The 18,969-nt window shown below is 29.5% G+C and overlaps 1 long non-coding RNA gene across 1 annotated transcript in view; it reads left to right on the top strand.

The window, feature by feature from the left end:
• Positions 1-18,969, top strand: part of LOC106687396 (uncharacterized) — a 269,478-nt gene that overhangs the window by 148,277 nt on the left and 102,232 nt on the right. The window contains exon 3 of the long non-coding RNA XR_001344161.3: positions 1,789-1,848. This is a non-coding gene — a long non-coding RNA (uncharacterized lncRNA). The remainder of the gene's footprint in view (positions 1-1,788; positions 1,849-18,969) is intronic.

The raw sequence follows: 18,969 nt of genomic DNA, 5'->3' as shown, positions 1-18,969 counted from the left end.
GGAATTTGATGGTTTAGTGGAGCCCCAAAGCTCAATTCCGTATGTCCAGATAGGCCTTATAATAGTCATGTAGATCAGTCTTTTGTAATGGATTGGAAGTTTACTAAATAATAAAATTAGATATAATAATAATGCAAATGAATAAGTCATCAACATTGCTAGATTGTGGAGTGGGATGTTCGGAATCCAAACTGGTGATCTGGGATTATGTGGTTGGAATCAAGGATATGGTACAGGCGTCTTAAGATGAGTTTCTCTAGGATTTTGCCCATGATAGGTAACAAAGCGATAGGACGGTAGGAGGATGGGTATTAAGGCGGCTTTTGAGGTTTGGGAATCATTTTGATTATGGATAATTTCCATGGGTCAGGAAAATAAGTGGATCTGACTACAGCATAGCAGATGTAGGTGAGGAATAGAACGGATTTTATCATAAATTTACATAGACCATTTATTATAAATTATATACTTTGCACTTCCGATATATTTTGTAACAAAATAAATAATTTTCCATATCAAAAATAAAGAATAACTCTAAGGTACATGGTAAGTGCAGGACGGATTATCTCTTCCAAATATAAATATATTTGTGATATGATTTGTATAATATTTTATTATAACAAAAATATTTATATTTAGATATTATGAATGTGTAACATTTTGGTATTGTAACTTAATCAAATAATTTATTACCTATTATAAATTTATTTTGTGATAGAGTTCTCTTACCACAAGATGCACTTTTCCTAAGTTCGACTAAGGTCTCCTGGGCTAAAATGATTAAATATGGGAAAATATGTTCACTAATAATTAATTTTCATTATATTATCTACATGTTAGTCTGATATTTCACTTGATTTTAATTAAATATTAAACTATATACCATTTTCATCATGGAACCATTGTAAAATGATTTTTTTTTCCGTTTTGGTTTTAATCACAATTACAATTAGTTGGATCAAAAATAGGATAGGATAAAGATAAAAAAATTACAATTAATTGTAATTACAGTAGCTCACCAAGTAACTAAATATGATAGAAATTGTAATTGTACTTCTGAAATTCCAAATAACAGTAATTGGAAAGTAATTGTAATTAATTTTTCCCCAATTCTGATTAGGGATCTATTCAGAGTTATACCAATGTACAATACGGATTTTGACCAAAGATTGAGATCTGAGTTTATGTAGATGTGATTATCAGATTTCCTTCCAAGAGTTCAAAGTATTTAGTAAATATCGTTTTTAATAGAAAACTATCACTATTTCTTACCGCTTTATTTACTTCGAATATAATTATGGACATTCGTCTATTATCTAGTCAAATCTTTATTATTTGAATTTTTTTTTACACCCTCTCTGATCATTCAGATGATCAATATTCTACGTCATGATGGGAGGGTCAAGTTAACATTTCGTGGTACCGCCACGAAATAAAGGTCTAATATACAGGCCGGGTTCGGACCCCGGTGCTGAAACAGTAATGAGATTGCTGAGGTAGTATCCTTCAGCTATGGACGATTCCATTTATTTTTTTCTTATAATTTATCTCAAAAAGATTTGTATTATTTTGGCTTTAATAAATAAATTTGTACTTATTTGTTTTCTTCCATCATTCTTTTATTTCTGTTTTCATCCAGCTTCTTTTCATTTCTCTCATGTATATCCAACTATTAACTTCTGCAATTATGTTTTATTATTCTATCTTAAATTTATTCTTAATATAATCTTATGTTTGCTTTACTGATAAATATTGATAATTATTAATATGTAAACTCTTTTATTACAGGCGACTGGAGAGAGTTAGGGTAGTGTTCGAGGAATTGAACTTGCAGCGTGGGGACACGAGGTAAGTCCTTGCCAAGTCACAGCCCAATAAGCATGGCTTAGTCAAGTTTGAGCTTAATATTTAGTTTGGTCCAGGCAAAGTCTCAAACTTGCCACATTAATACGGCTTTTACTTTTGCCGGATAATTCTGAGTTATATGGTCCGTTAACAGTTGCCAACTTGCAGCTTTTCTCTTTGTCCCAGCCATTAGGAACTCTCTGCTGTTTACGCGTGCATTAAAATGGGTTGCGCAATTAAATGGGCTCAAAAATCCTAAAATTATCATTAATGTATCTATTACTGTTTATTAGATAATGATAAAATTATATTAATTTTTTAATGTATTTTTTGATAGGGGAGTAACCTACTATTTAAATATACACAATTAAATTAATAATACACAATACAGTGTAATCTCCAAAAGCCGAGCTAATTTTTGCCAGGGGTGTTCGAATTACTCAAAAGTTCGGGCTACTGAAAATATTATAAAATTGTGTAAAAAATTCAACAATATAAATCTACATATTTGTAGAATCTATCCATTGATAGAACTCCAATAACATTTCTAGAGAAGACCTCAAGGCCATCTTCTTTTCAGACGCCTAGGAGGATTATTAGTTAATGAAGGAGAAGCGTTAGAACAAGTTGGTTGGGAAGTTTATCATGCAAGAATTGGTATCTGGTTCTGACCAAAATAGCAATATTTGGAACATTGAGGTCCTGGAAGATGGCTTGATTTGTAGGGGTAAAGCAGGGAGAATTAAGGATTTTAGGAAGAATTTTTGACTGTAAGGATTGGATATGAGAGAAACTATTTTAATTTTTTTTCTTATTTTATTTGACAGTTCGAAGCTTTGAATAAATTAAAGAAAAAAAAAATATTTTCTTTTACATCTCCAGTAATGATAAGTATGATTTAATTTTTCAAAACTAGATTGTTCATAACTGAAAAAAGTATAAATAAAAAAATGTTTGTGTAGATTTATTTAAAACGTGATAAAAAAAAATAAGTTCACCAACAAAATTTGCATTATGCATATTTCTATTATTATTATAATTAGTTTTAAAGTATCAAATTATGAATACAATATGTATTATGTATTTCTAGTACCAACAAGATATATTATAAACACATTCATAGGAATTAAATATTAGCTATCAAATATAAAATTTCCACTATCGATTTTCGCGGTGATTACAATAACCTATAGATCGGTTTTTATAAGAATATATTACAATATTATATAAATGTGCACTTTTATTGTAAGCGATTTTTTTATTGTTTTATCAAAAACGTTTTTACGCTAGTTACGATTAGTGGAGTGTTCGGATTATCGAAGTTTGGATTTCCGAGATTACAAAGTACTAGACAATGTACATTACTAGGCAACACTCATTACTAGACAATACACAATACTAGGTGACACTCATTACTAGGCAATGCAGATTACTAGGTAATACACAACAATAAGGAATACAAAATTCTAGGCATGCGCCATTTCATGCGCCGCTGATGTGTCAGGTCCAAGAGTGCCGCCGTCGTCTCCTTACGTCTTGTTTAGGATTTTTATGTGTAAGTTGTAGTGGTGTAAATTTTAAAGTTCCAGTGTTTGTTCCGACGAACACTGGCCAGCATAATAAAGATGTGTGTTTGGTGGTGGAACAAATGACCAGGCAGTCAAGAGACATATGACGAGCGCCTGTGACGTCATGTTGTAACATATGATTCACCCTAGGGGTATTCATGATATTGTGTTAAATGTAAAATGTTGTACCATGTTAAATATTATAAGTATAGCATTGTGAGCAGCCCTATATAATGTCATGTTAAATGATAAATGCATAAGAGCTCCTAGCGGATTTTCTGAGCAACTTGCTTAGTAACCTTTCCTTCCAAAACTTCTTATTATTGTTTAATTCAAAGTTTTGATTGAAATAATTTATTATGAAATGCCTAAATTGAAGGAAAAGTGAAAGTTTGGTCACTGAGTGCCTTGTTGATCTAGCTTGAGTGAAAGAGAATTAAGATGAACTAATTGACAACTCTCATTACAATATTATCATTGTTAATCAAGTTTTGATAACAGTAATTTATTACAACATGCCTAAAATAAGTGAAAATTAGAAGTTTAAAAGTTTTATTGACTACTGAATATATTTCTTTAAAAAGTTCAAAACTCAAGACAAAAAAACACAAAACAAACTAGGATTAAGTAACCTAACACGACAACAAATAAAACGGTGACAAGCTCAGCTGGTCTGTTTCGTGACGTCATTCTCCATCTAACAGACCTAGTAACAGACTCTCAGCCATGTTACATGTTATATTGTTTTAAATTGAAAAAAAGAAAAAAAGGCATATTATCTTATCCCAATTTTTGATTACTTCAATAAAAACTATGTATAATTACTAGTGAAAATTAATAGCTCTCGAGATATAGCTTTATAAAAAGGAAAATTTCTTAAAAATCTGCTGAAAGATTAGTAGTTAGTTAATTTATTTTGAGAAATCTATATCTCAGGAACTATGTGACGTACAGATGTCTATTTGCACTCAAATTAAAACTACTTTAATGGACTATAAAGAAGTTTTAATTTATAAAGGAATAGTAGTTTTCATAAAATTTGCTAAAATAAATTGATTTATAGTTGTTCGGACAATAAATTTTATTTATGAAGATCTTTATTTCAGAAACCATTGTACGTACTGATGTCTGCTAGCGCTCAAATTAAAGCTAGTTAAATTTACTACAAAATAGTTCATTATGTATATCTTTGTAGGAGTAGTAGTTTTTATGATATTTGACAAATTAAACTAACAAAATGTTAATTTCTAGTTGTTCCTATAAAATGTTGGATTTTTGAAAAAATATATCTCTAGATCCATAAGACGCACATATGTCTGCCAACACTCAAGATAAAGGAAATTTAACTTACTATAAAGTAGTTTATGATACTTATCTTCGTAGGGGTAGTAGTTTTTATGATATTCACATGTGAATATGGATTTGGCTAATGAAAATTTGTCGGAACAACTATAAATAAATTTATTTTAGCAGATATCATGTAAACTATTACTCCTACGAAGATAAACATCATAAACTACATCATAGCTCATTAAACTAGCTTTAATTTGAGTGCTAATAGACATCTGTACGTCAAATGGTTTTTGAGATATAATTTTTTCAAAATAAATTCACTAATTACTGATCTTTTAGTACGTCCCATACAACATTTTTATGAAATGTTGCTTTTTAAAAAGCTATATCTCGAAAACTATTTAACGTAAATAACTCTATTAGGGCTCATATTTTAGCAAATTTATTCTTCTTTAAATGACTTAGGTTTTCTTAGTTTTTTTTATCGCTTTTAATGAGCTACCATTTTTTATTAGCCCGACCTATACTTGGCAGACTCATCAATTTTGACTAGTAATTTTATACATAGTTTTCATTAAAGTAATAAAAAATTGGGATGAGATAACTGACTTTTTTCTCCTCTTGGGCTCTTGTACTATTAGGAAGGGGCAATGTTTAGCTACATCGATATATTGGATATCGATTCGTGGGGGTGTCGATTTTGAAAATGGCTCTAATGGTGTCACTTATAGGAAGGACTAATGATATCTGACTCGCTTGGCAATGAAGAGACCCGGGGAGGAGGAAATGAGCGAAGGAGAGAGGTCGGGACAGGCTGTTAGCGGTACCATGTCGGCTCCTGGGAAATGGCGGTTCGGCACGAACACTCCTCTACTGAGGTTAAGGATAACCGTCTCCCATCTCTCTCTCTCCCTCCCTCTCTCTCTCTCTCATATGTATATATATGTATTTAATGTCCTTTCTTTTTATTAGGCACAAAGTTTTATTCTTAATTAGGCAATATTATAACATATAATATCAGAGTCGGTAATGCTTCGCAATTACTATATTTAGGGATGTTGGTAGATTAATTGAATAAAATCGAAAGTTTGACAAAAATTAATATATTAAGTTATTTGCAAATATTGCACATTAAAGCGTAAATAACATGATATGATAAAAATATATGGTAAATATTATATATAAGTTCAACACGACTCGGACAATTTGCACAAAATTTGAGAGCAGTTTATGGTGCGCTAAAGGCCACATTCCGGATCTTATTTAACAAATCTGAACCGGAGATATAATATAAAACATTTTAAAAATCTTTCTTTATTAGAAACTGAAATTTTTTTTTTTAATAATTTATTTATTGTTATATACAACTGTATAAAAATATATACAACTAGTAAATTTGCTGTAGGTGACATAGTGACATGATACAAACGTGGAGAATCTACCCATTGATATAATTCCAATAACATTTTTAGAGAAGAAGATCTCGAGGCCATCTTCTTTTCAAACGCCTAGGTAATGAAGGAGAAGCCAGGTTAGAAACAAGTGGATTTGGGTGATTGGGAAGTTTATCATGGAAGGAATGCTATTATTAGGAAATTTTTTTTTAAAATATTTATTTATTGCTATTTACAACTGTACATTATAATACATTTAGTAAATCTTATCTCGTTTAAATTGGAGTGTTACAGGCGTGTAGAGAAACTACCCATTGGCAGCACTCTAATGACGTTTTACATTAGCAGGTCTCGTGGCTATCTTCTTTTCAGGCGCCTCGGAAGATAGTCAGGAATGGAAGAGGATGCAAGGTTAAAAACTAGGAGGTTTGAGTGGTTAGAAACTAGGGGGTTTGAGTGGTTTGGGAGTTTAGAATGGAAGGAATGATATCTGCTTTGAGCTAGATCGGTTACATAAGGAAATTTAAGGTATAAGGAAATTAAATCTAAATTTTGTTAATGTAGGTTAAAAGAGATGACATTCAGCTTTCCAACGATTATATAAACGTAGCAATCGGATAAAATTCAGGGAAATTATGTACGATTATATGAACAATGGTCATTGGAAAAAAAATCAAATTTCTATTTTTTAATTTTTTTTCTTTTTAAATGGAATTTGAGGGTTTCAGGTGACACTAAAAACGAATATGATTTGTTTTTTCCTAAAAACATTTGTTGAACTACTTTACTGAAATTCTCATTATTATTTTTAAAAATTTTATTGAATAAAAAATCATTTAATAGAGTCAGTTATATTTTTTTCTTATTTTTCATAAAAAGACAAATCTACAATGTATATTTTTTGAGATATGCATTAAAAATGGTTAATGTTTTAATAACTTCTTTTCTTCCCGGGAAAATCCTGAACATTTTGCAAGAAGCCGCAACACAACCAGATGAACGTTATGGCAGTGTATAAATTACAAACAGACAAATATTGAGTTTTATATATTAGATGCTCATTACATACCATAGGTCATTATATACATAGGTTTAATATACCTTCGCTAAAGAACTCCCTTTGAAAATATAATGTTTTACAGTACATGGTGAAATGTAGTATCCGAACGATATCCTCAATCCCCACAAGAAATAATCAAAAAATGTCCTGGCTACATAACATTTTCAAAAGCCAGACTGAACAGAAACATCGCCTCTAATCAGAAGGTCTGACTGATTGAAAGCGGTCCATCAGCGCGATTAATGTCCTCTCCGATACTCATCTGTGTCATCAATGTACCAATCTCTCTTTATTGAGCTCTTCTAAAACCAGGTTCGATTCTCGTTCAACTGTACACAAATCAAAGAGAAGATCCAAATCATAATTCATGAAAGCTCCGAAAATGAATTATGTACATTCATACACAAAAGCTGAAAGCACTCACAAACTCATTGCTTATTCTTATAGATGCCATCATAAAGTGACCTGAAATTTCAACAGTGTTGTAATTTACAATCTTAATAGTCAATAGAAATTAATTTGGGTATTATCCCCCAACATTTATCCTGGGGATTATCTAATATTGCAGTATTTCATCAAATACTGCAACATCAATAACTAAAGAAGAAAAATAGATAGATATAGTTCGAACGGAAAATGCCGAGACCACACGATCTTTCTCGATCTTATAGTACAAGAGCCGGGAAGAAAAAAAGACAATAATTTCACCCAAAGTTTTTATTATTTTAATGAAAACTATGTATAATTACTAGTCAAAATTAATGTGTCTGCCAAGTATAGATAGGAGGAATAAAAAATAGCAGCTGTATCAAAATAAATTATTTTTTCATTATTTAAAGTATAGTAAATTTTCTGAAATATAAGCGCTAATAAGGCTATTTACAATCAATGGTTTACGAGATATAGCTTTTTAAAAAGAAACATTCCCTAAAAATCGACGGAAAGACTAGTAGTTAGTGAATTTATTTTGAGAAATCTAATATCTCTGCAACTATGTTACGTACAGATGTCTATTAGCACTCAAATTAAAGCTAGTTTAATATACTATAAAGTAGTTTATGACCTTTATCTTCGTAGTAATAATAGTTCTCATGATGTATTCTAAAATAAATTAACTTATAGTTGTTTATGAACAACTTTATTTCAGAAAGCATTAGACATACTAATGTCTGCCACCACTTAAATTAAAGCTAGTTAAATTTACTATGAAGTAATTTATATGGTTTATCTTTATAGGGGTCGTTTTTTTAATGATATTTGACAAAATAAATTCACAAAATTCCTGGTAGTTTGGATAAAATGATTTTGTTTGTTTGTTAGTTTTGAAAGGACGTTTAACAGCCTGGTCATCAACGCCCGTTGGTTGTTGGCTTTGGTAAGGCCTAGTTGTTTTAGTCATAGCTTTGGTATGGTGTACTGATCCCCACCAATTATAATTAAATTTGTGGCAATTATAATTTGTTTAATAATCGTTACGATATTGGAAAGGATGGTGAAAAGCAGATAACTGACTGTTCTAATTTTAAAAATAAAGCAAGCTAAATAGATAATTATAATAATTAAAGGCTGGTTATTAAGTTAGTCTGATGGATGAATTTAATGACTTTTACTATTACAGGTTCGAAAAATCAGAAATCTGAAAAATGATTTTTTTTTTAAATACATCTCTAGAACCATAAGACGTACATGTTTTCCAACACTCAAAATTAAGGAAATGTATCTTAATATAAACTGGTTTATAACACCTATCTTCGTAGGGGTAATAGTTTTTATGATATTCGCATATGAATATAACTTTGGCACATGAAAATTGGTCCCAACAACTATAAATCAATTTATTGTGGCAAATATTATGTAAACTACTAATACTACAAATATATAATACACTATTAGTCCCGAAAAGTGGGACGAAACGTCAGCAAATAAATAGTTGTTAATTATTTTTATTCCTTTTTGGTAATACCCCCGCCCATCTCCTTCAAATTCAATTACGGTCAATCAATTTTATGTATAATATTTACTTAATTAATTTAAAATGGAGAGAGAATCGTTTCCAATTCGCTTAAATAATTATTTTGAGAAATTAGGAATGATAGATATATAAATACTTAATCTACTCTTTATCTTGATAAATACTCCAATTAACTCGGGTAGTAACCGGTTTGGTATTGTCCCTTCTATAAACGTACTTGGCAAAGGGTTTACCCTAATCCACTTAAAATTATAATTGGATCTCTTGTTAAAGAAGTTGCCATCTTAAGAAAGTGAAAGATGGAGGTCCAATAATGTAGATTAAATTTGAATTGAAGAGAATTTTATCCTCAAGAGTTAAAAATTAAAAAATAATATTGGCTGAAAAGAAAGGCATTTGAAAATGTTTTTATACTGTTAACTGGAATAATTTCCGGGGGAAAAGTTATTAAAGTTACTGAATAGATAATATTTTCTATCTATAGTTGAATACTTCATGGGGAAAATTCTTAAAAATTATATTTCCCAATAAAATTAAAAAAATATGTACACATTTAGCGAAGGCTACACAAGCTCTATTAAACAAAATAAAATAAAATCTATATAAAAAGTGGTGGCTAAGTGGTTTGAGTTTTACTTTATTAGGGATATTAGGACAAATGCTATACATACTTTTGGACAATTGTCTTCAACAATCATCCTGGCATCCGAATTAATGATAGGTATAAACAGCATATTATTGACTGATCCTCAGGACTCACAAATATATATACAACAATCAAGAAAAAAAGTTATAAAATATATATAAATATTATAGTATGTAATATAGTGAAAGGAACTGTGAAGTATTTTTTAGAATACTTACTTAAATGTTTCTGCCTTGAAAATTCTTTTAAAATTTGTCTTTAAAAAAACTTTTTTATATATAATTTTTATTCTTTCTTAGAGAATAGATTTTATTGTAAATTTAATAATCCTTTAACTGGAAGAGTCTTATGGAATTAAAATGTAGGAAGGTAGAGAAAGGTAATTATTCTCCTATAATGTATGACTATTAGAAAGTTTTACTCAATAATGACATTAATATTATAATATATTAGCAAGTATGACAAATAGGAGAAAATTATATGTCATATATAGGTTTTTTTTTGTTATCAACAGCCTGAAGATGGGGGAAATCTCCCGAAACGTTGCTGTATGATATGAAATAAACTATTATAGTTTAATAAGGAAGAAATTGTGTCATTCACTAAATCCATTTTAAGATTTTATTGTTTAAATAAAATAAATTTTATCTAATTTTAGACTCACAATAATTGACATTTTTTTATAAGTCGACGTTTCGGCCAATCTGGCCATCCTAAATGATAATCTTAATACAATTTTAGAATCACATCATTAACTTTATGTAGGCTATTCTGCCCAGGTCATTAATTTCAGTCCACAATTACCCTATTTTGTCAATTCACCATATTAAAAACCTCAGTCGACCTTCACTACTATTATTATCATATTATTATTATTATTATAACATCATTTGTTAAGGATCGTCCTGTCTCGAGACTGTTAGAGAGTGGCTCTAGCTACCTTTAGCTAGTACAGTATATAAGGTGCAAGTGGAGTTGGAGGGCATGTGTTCGGCCCGCTTAATAAGACTCCCTTTTCCGTTGTTTCTTCTGCAGCCTCTAAAGAACAGGTGTTGGCAATGAAGAGGAGTGTTCACGTTGTCCCAAGTAGGGGCTGTCTTCTGGCTACTTCATTTACTTCAAGTCCTTTCTTTTCCAATCTTACTGTTCCATCTTACCTCTTATAATTAACTTTAGTTGGATGAGACATTTTTATGTTTTTTTTAATGTATAAACTTTTTTTTTTTTGCTAAAACACAGTTTAAATGTTTTTTTTTTTTTTTTTTTAAAGTAACTAAATATGTTGGATTGGAACAATATTTTTTATAAAATAAATCAAAAATTAGTATCCAATTCTGTCTCAACACTTTATTTTTCACTAGTCCAACGTTTCGGCCATTCTAGCCATATTCAAGGACATCTAAATATTCAACAGCTTATATTATATCTTCATTTTTAAACATTTACAACAACATCATTATTCACTATATAATATAACATACCTTCAATACAAACTCTTCCTCACATTAATTTACAATTTCTATTGCAGGCTATTCTGCCCAGGTCATTTTCTTTATTATAAGTTCAAAACCTATTCCAAAAGTCAATTATTAAAAAGTCATATTTATTATTAATAAGCTTACTAAGCTTAAGTCTAGTTACCTATTTATTTAAAAACATTAACATTTATTTTTCTCTATAAGATTATCAACAATATAAAATACACCACCATATAACAAACCATTTATAACCTCCCACTCACACAGGTCTGCCTTGTTTTAAAATTAATATATTTTTTATTTTAAATTGCATTTTTGTTTCAATTTGGTATTTATTCTAATTCTCAAAATTCCATTATTAAATTTAATTGTAACTAGTAACAAATTTCTCTATTATTTTTATAAATTTATTTTGCTTAAAATCTCTGCATAATGTTGGTTTAAATTCTTAGTATCTGTTTTGTAACATCAATTACACAGTTAATTTTAAAACAGATACTAAGAATTTAAACCAACATTATGCAGAGATTTTAAGCAAAATAAATTTATAAAAATAATAAAGAAATTTGTTACTATTTTTGATTTATTTAATAAATAATTACCTTGTCTCAAAAAATTTTGAAATAATATAATTAAAATATGTTTTATTATATTAGTTACGGCCTGAGTACGATAACAGCTGACAGGCCGTATTAGCTGATCGAGTTGAACAGCTGATTGATATGTTTATATATAGAAATACTGGACTCAATAAAGCCATTATATTTCTGGAACCCGTGCGAGTCATTTCATATCCTTTTTATTTATATATATATATAATCTTGTGTTAGAGATAGACTTCAAGACTATAAACTTCTTTTACTATAAAAGAATTCTTTTATTAATTAATGAAAATAAGTTCAAATTAAATAATACATTATATCTTTAACTATATACCTATAAAACAAAATCAGTTTTTATATTCTTTAGTTCACTGAAACACTCGTACAATCATAAACGACATATAACACTCTCAGAGGTTATTTTCTTTAAAACCATGTGTTAACCTCACTTAATTGTTATTTAGAGGTGGGGATAGGTTAGAGCCTGAAGGTAAGCATCTTTACATTGTTTTTTTTTTGCTATAAAACAATTGCTTTATTAATTAATGACAAGTTCAAATTAAATAATACATTATATCTTTAACTATACATACCTATAAAACAAAATCAGTTTTTAGAGTCTTTAGTTCACTGTAACACTCGTACAATCATAAATGACATATAACAGTCTCAGAGGTTATTTTCTTTAAAACCATGTGTTAACCTCACTTAATTGTTATTTAGAGGTTAGGGGATAGGTTAGAGCCTAAAAGGTAATCATCTTTACATATATTCTTGGCTAGGGTGGCTATAAGATCTACAAAATCTGCAGAGCCCCCCTCCCAAAAAAAAAAAATACATATACATAAAGAAAAAGAGAGATGCATTGATAACCCCTCTTGATCGATACTGCCTTTTGTTATTGAAATGCCAGAGAATGAACCTTCCCTGGTCTCTGATGGAAACTGCAGTAGTGCATTGTCCAGAAATTTACTACCAATAAAAAAAGAAAATTGAACGAAAGTACACCTGTGCACTGAAATTGCCCCATCCAATCTCATAAAATGGTAATAAAGACCGTTAAAGGTAATTCTAGCAGTTATAGAAATCTATCTGAAACCGTTAAATCCTAATTGATTTTTGTAAATTTTTAAAATTTATTTACAGTATTAATTAATTATAATGAGGTGTAGATATTTGACCGTAGATTAATGATTAGAGAAGTCTGTCGGGGGGTGCGGTCAGCAAAGAACTACATAAATAAACAAACCATATTTATTTATTTTATTTGTTCAGGTCTTCATCAGGGCTATAAAACAAAAGAGATAACAACAACATTTAGAGAAACATAAAATTGAATAGGAATAGTATGCAAATAAATTTGGAATTATACGAAATATTGAATTGAATCATAAATGATAAAAAATTTATAACTGAAAATTGAATAGTAAAAAAGTAAATTGATTGATAATCGTGAAATTAGATGGTAGTAGATTGAAAACAGTGAAAGATGAAATATAATATCATGTAGGATAATCCACTAGCCCAAGATCTTTCTTATATCGTACTTAACGATTTACTCAACTCCGTTACCCCACAGTTCTCTAATGACATTATTTTTATTTAAAAATATGTTGACGACCTCCTCTTAATACTGAATCCCAATAAAATCACCGATATCGTATTTGCCTTCAACTCCTACCATCCTCGCTTACGTTTAACAGTTGAATCAGAAACAAACAATTCGCTACCATTTCTTGACCTCCTCATCATAAAGAACAGCCATAACACTATATCCACCGATTGGTACACGAAACCGACTTACTGAGTGGGACTTTTAAATTATCACTCCCAACATCCTTACCATCAAAAACTAAACACAGCCAAAAATCTTATTCATCGTGGTTTTTCCCTCTCTGATTCCCAATTTCATGATAATAACTATATCCGAATTAAACAAATTCCCTTAAGCTACAACTTCCCTCCAAAAATCATCGACAAACTCTTTTACAATTCATCTCTCCTGATGAAAGATAAACGTATACGACTATTAACCAAGAGCCCAAGAAGAGAAAAGAGTAAGTTATTTCAATTTGTTATCACTTTTGTACAAACTATGCATAGTTGTGAGTCAAAATTCTTTCAAGTGAGAAATGAAAAGTGAAAATAAAAAATAGTATCAGTTTCAAAACGTTCCAAAATTCATTCGGAGTTCCATATATTTAAAACAACCAACATACTATAAACCCTAATATAATATCACTCAAATTAAAATAAATTTGATAAAGTATGAGCGATTTACATTTCATAGTTCCCGAGATATAGTATTTTGAAAACGAACATTTCATAAAAAAAATGCGCTGAAAATCTGTGCAATTTGTTCATGATCACGTATGACCGCCATATTTTTTCTTCTTTTTACTCACCTACCTTTTCCGTTGTTCAAGAAACGTACTTTCTTACAAAATACTGAACCACTGATCTTTCCGGGGGTTGAAAAGGTACAGAATTTAATTTTTTTATATTAATTGGAAATTAAAATACATACTTTAAAGAGGTTTACAAAAATTACAATATATTATGCAAGAGGTATTTTGAATCTTAACATGTATCATGTATCATCTATTCCATTATGACAATTTTTATAGTCTAATCAATAAAAACAACTATGAAAAAAATAATAAATGTATTTATGTATGTATGTATTCAGGTAATTCAAAATGTTTCAATACTAAAAAATTCACTATTTTTTTTTTTTTTTTTTTTTTTATTAAACTTTCAGAAATATTTCTAAATTAGTTCGTTTTAGTTAAATGGAAAAGAAAAAACAGTGAGTGGGAAATCGTTGGGGGATCGGAAAAGGTACTAGGTCAGTTTGGAATCACAAAACAATTTATTCCGGTTTTACAGATTTAGCATTTAGATTAGTTTGGAAAAAAGTGATTTTTTTTTAAATTACAAGTTAAAAAATTGATTCTTCATTTTTGAAATTACATTTGAGCAAAATCTTTTATTTGTTTCTTAAAAGTCATGTCTTTTTTTTAATCGTAATTTTTTCTTAAACAAACTATTGGCTGCTGTAAATTTATGATAATTTAGATATCATTGAATGAGTACCAAAAATTAGTGTGAAATCAGTCTTTAGGGGTCTTAATGATTTTTAATTTAACATGTTAAAGCGTGTTAAATGGAGAAACATTTTCTGCTTTTACTATGTTAAAACGATATAACATATAACATGGTTGAATCTTTTAAATGGAGAATGATGTCATGGAACAGACCAGCTGAGCTCGTCACAATTTTGTTTGATCTAGCTTTAGGTTACTTGCTCTTAGTTTGTGTTTTTATTGAGACACAATAATAGTGGATAACAATGATAATAATGTAATGAGAGTTGTCAATTAGTTCATCTTAATTCTCCTTCACACAAGCAAGATCAACAAGGCACTCAGTGACCAAACTTTCACACAACTTCCACTTTTCCTTCAATTTAGGCATTTCATAATAAATTATTTCAAACAAAACATTGAAGTAAACAATAACATGAAGATTTAGAAGGGAAGGTTATAAAACAAGTTGCTCGAAAAATCCGCTAGGAGCTCTTATGCATATACCATTTAACAGGACTGTAAATAGGGCTGCTTACAATCTTATACTTAAAACGTTAAACATTTATCACAACATAATTAATACACTTATTGTAATAATTATAACTAATTTATATATATCGACGCATACATATAATGGATGAATTAAATAACACTTTATTAGATTAATATTGAGAGTGGTTTAGTTTATTTAAAAACAAAGTTGATCCTTTTTTCTCAACTTTATTCTTTTCAAAACCTTCCAACGTTTCGACCCTCAGGTCATTTTCAAGGATACCTTTAGTTTGTTGTAATTTTCTCTTTTAAAATTCTTAAAAATGCCGACTAATTGCCTTTGTCCCATCTATAACTTCTTCTATATAATTCTTTCTAAAATTTAAAACTTGTACTAACCACTTCTCTTCTTTCTTTCATTTACATTTTTTAAACTTACTTTAAAGAAAATTACGTATAAATACTAGTCGAAATTGATGAATCTGTCAAGTATAGGTAGGGGGAATAAAAAATGCTGTTTCTAAACGTTAAAAAACTTTTTTAACTTCCAGCCATATCTTTTAAACTACCTAAAACACGAGAAAACCTGTGAGTACATCATTTAATGCAGAATAAATTTGGGAAAAAATGTGAGCCCTTAATGAAACATTTCATAAAAAATGAGTAGTTAGTGAGTTTATCTTGAGGTATTTATATCTCAAACGAACCAACGATGTACAGATATTTAGCAAATATCATGATAACTATTATCCCTGAGGATGTAAGTGTGATGCATTACATTATAGCACATTAATTATTATTATTCTTGGCGCGACAGACAGTGCAGGTCCAAAGCCTCGTATGATGACGTAGTTTTCATAGGGTGGGTTTGTTACTCCCACACCTTTTTTTGTCACCCATTAGCCTCAAAAATGCCCGAGGAGAGGCTGTGAGTGAGTATTGTATAATTATATGCTTGAAAAAATCCCGGAAAGGGTCGGGGATTCGAACTCGCAACCTTTGGGTTGGCAGACATGCGCGTTACCACCCTATATCGGAAATTAAACTAGCTTTAATTTGAGTGCTAACAGATACCTGTTTTTTTTAAATACACATTTATCAAAATAAATTCTCTAACTACAGATTTTTTAGTCCATTTTTTTAAAATCTTTTCTTAAAAAAGTACAGGAGATTTAGCTTTATATTTTACGTATTTTTACATGAAACTTTTACTCTTGCCTTTGTTACTTGTTTTTTATTCTTTTCATTTTTATTTCTATCATTTTATCTTAACATAGTTTCATTTTGTATCTTTTTAGCCCTGATGAAGCCCTGCAAAGTGGGGCGAAACGTTGGAAAATAAAATAGTTGTAAACTATTTTTGTTTCACTTGTGACCGCAACCCTGACCATGTTCCTATATATGATTTTTTTAGCTGTTGAACCAGCCGCCATTTTTTATTCCCCGTACCTATACTTGGCAGACTCATCAATTTTGGCTAGTAATTATACCTAGTTTTCATGAAAGTAATCAAAAATTGGGGTGGGCAGTTATCCCTTTTTTTCTTCCCGGCTCTTGTACTATCCGCAACCTGAGCTTTTCGCATCTGTTCCAGGATTATCCAGTGCTGTTGGTAGTTTTAACTTTTTGAAACAGCAACTATTTTTTATTCCCCCTTCCTATACTTGGCAGACTCATCCATTTTGACTTTTAATCATACACAATTTTCATTAAAGTAATCAAAACGTAGGGTGAGATGACTTCCTTTTTTCTCCTCTTGGGGTCTTGTACTATAAGGAAATACTCTTTTAGAACAATGGTAATACAAGGAGATGGTTTTTTAAAGATTACGCTCAACTGCCTGAGTTTTTCCTTAGTTGAGGGTACCCACTTTATGAGGCTATTAAAGTTAAAATATCGTTAAAACTAAAGTAGAGTAATTTCCTCAAATGTGAGCCCTAACCAAACTGTTAACAATGAATAGTTCCCGAGGAAGCAATTTATTTTAGCAAATATAATAAAAACTATTACTCCTACGAAAATAAAAGTCATAAACTACTTTATAGCCCATTAAACCAGATTTTTATTTATTTGAGTGATGATAGACATCTGTACGTTTTATGGTTCCTGAGATATATATTTCCCTCAATAAATTCACTAACTATTGATTTTTCAGTACATTTTAATGAAATGTTATTTTAAAAAAATAAAATAAACTGTATATTGTAAAAAAACAAAAAAAAAAACGAACGTTAACAGCTCTGCTAGGGCTCCAAAACAAACAAACAAATAAACAAGATAAAAATAATGAATAGAAGGATTATTTAATTAGTAGTAGTTTATATATGATTATATATAGTTTGTAAATAACTAACACTATAGATATACTAATAATGTTAACAGACATGAGTAGTTCAGGTGTTATAAGAAGTTAAAGGCAGAATAAGAATAATAATATTAAAGTTAAATAGTAGGAAAGAACAGTTAATAAAATAACAAAATTCATATGAAAATCTAGTTAGTAAATATATGTAAAAAGTGAAAATTATAAATTATAATACATAACATTATGAAAATTGTTACATAAAAAATAAAATGTTATAAAAATAATGAAAATATTACTTAGCTTTATATTTTGTTTTTAACTTACGTATTTCATTAATTACATATATAACTTTAATTTTAAATTATTATTATTAAATTAAAATATTTAGAATCTCGACCTGAGGATCGCCGATCCCACTCTATCCCCCATGTATCAGTGGCAGAGCAGGCTCTACAAGATCTCAGAGCAGCCCTCTTATCTGTCTTAATAATTCAATACTCACTCACAGCCTCCCCCCGGGGACTCGAACTCGCAACCTTTGCGTATACACTATATATGTATTCTTAGCGTTAGTTATTTTCTAGTCATTATATATACCCTTTTGTTCCTTAGTTGTTATCTTGTTTTATTTTGTTCTTAGCACAAATGTAGTTTGAAAATTTTGGCCAAAACGTTGGCACTAAGTAATAAGTTTTAAATTAATTATGTCCTTCACTGACCGTACCGACAACCATCTCCTTTTTAGTAAGATTAACTATGAAAGGAAATTCATAAATATAATAGAAAATCAAATGAAGAAACTATGCATAATAAACTATAAAAATCCATCAAGATTATGAAATGAAAAATAATTTGTAAATCTAATAAGCATAGAGTTCCCAAAAAATTAAACGTCGCAACAATATAATAATTTTATTAGTGACTGAATAATATATAACCTAATAGGTTATATATTATACTGGCATAATATATAACTTAATAGGTTATATATTATACTGGCATAATATATAACCTAACCTAATTCATATATGTAGAATAGAACGGCCACAAAGGTTGTAGACACACACAAAGAGACTCAGGTTCGAATGAGGACTACTAATTTACTGAATACAGACATTACGAAATCTAGTCAGACCTATCAAATATCAAGTTTCATTAATTACATATATTTCACTTCTCCTTTAATTTACATATATTTTTCATAACTTTAATTTTAAATTATCTT

This window comes from Halyomorpha halys, unplaced genomic scaffold (genome assembly GCF_000696795.3).
Source record: "Halyomorpha halys isolate HHAL.00 unplaced genomic scaffold, Hhal_1.1 Scaffold956.1, whole genome shotgun sequence".
NCBI classification, from domain to species: domain Eukaryota; kingdom Metazoa; phylum Arthropoda; class Insecta; order Hemiptera; family Pentatomidae; genus Halyomorpha; species Halyomorpha halys.
The sequence above is the reverse complement of the archived record's forward strand: the minus strand, read 5'-3'. Positions and strand labels throughout refer to the sequence as shown.